This window comes from Penaeus monodon, chromosome 19 (assembly GCF_015228065.2).
Source record: "Penaeus monodon isolate SGIC_2016 chromosome 19, NSTDA_Pmon_1, whole genome shotgun sequence".
In the NCBI taxonomy this organism is placed as follows: domain Eukaryota; kingdom Metazoa; phylum Arthropoda; class Malacostraca; order Decapoda; family Penaeidae; genus Penaeus; species Penaeus monodon.
In genome coordinates this window covers 5,931,462-5,932,539 of record NC_051404.1, presented here as the reverse complement: position 1 = coordinate 5,932,539, position 1,078 = coordinate 5,931,462, and positions in this window count along the sequence as shown.

The window sequence follows — 1,078 nt, the reverse complement described above, 5'->3', positions numbered from 1 at the left end:
GATTACCTGCGTTCGGATCTCTTTTCTCGTTATTTAATTTTGTTAGTAAGAGTCTGGGGATATTAAATACTGAAAATTCTTAAAACTTTTTCATGGTTCCCATCAAGAGAACAATTTATATATACATAATTGCATTTTATTACACAAGGCAGATCTTTTCTTTCTAATTCAAAATTTCTTTAGGAATGGGTGTCGTGATGTTAAGTCGTTATATACCTTAATAACCAAACTAATAAATATACATATATATACCTGTTATCAATGTCAACTAACAAGTTAAATTATGTGAAACAATTAACAGCGAAAATTGAATGGGAAAACTTCATCGGGCTATGAATTTACAAGAAAACTTCGCAGAATTACGCAAGCTACATAAAACACGACAGCGGTGATGGTGCATGAAGTAAAATGTGAAGATTATCATGAAACTCATTATCGGGGGATTGAAAATAGGGACAGAGGGTGGCCCCAAAACGGCGCTCGCGTTGAACCTCTCTCTTCCGGGCCCACACTTTTTACCTGTCGTTTACCATGGAGATTTAATGGCCACATGAGACGAAAAACGATGATAATGTTAGTATAAATCCCCCAAAAGCAGCTATCGAAAGGGAATCTCGCTCCCAATCGAGTCCACATTTTCCACCTCTCTTCCACCTATCTTCCCACCAACTGACGTGCACGGCGTTGGATCTTCTTACGAGACAGTGGAGGCGGCGGCGGCGACGAAGAAGGCCCGGAACCAAACCCGGCCATCGAAATCATCCCTCTCCCGCCCGGTAAAGCGCGTTCACACCCACAGCAATCCACCTATGGAGAGGGACGCCGACCGGACGGTACGAAGCGACACCACGGCCACAACGACAACCGCAGCGACGCACGAAACGGACCCTCATTCCAGCTGGTGGTTGGCTGAGCGATGGCGACCTTTGCTGTTCGCTCTGCTTCCGTCTTTGCAAGTGTAGCAACGCTTCCGGAAGGCCGAGTCCGTGGCGGCGCTGATCTCGCTCGCAGACTGCAACAGCGATACTACCAGTTGCAGTGTTGCCTGCGCTTGCTCGGAGTGCAACTTTCCTTCCTG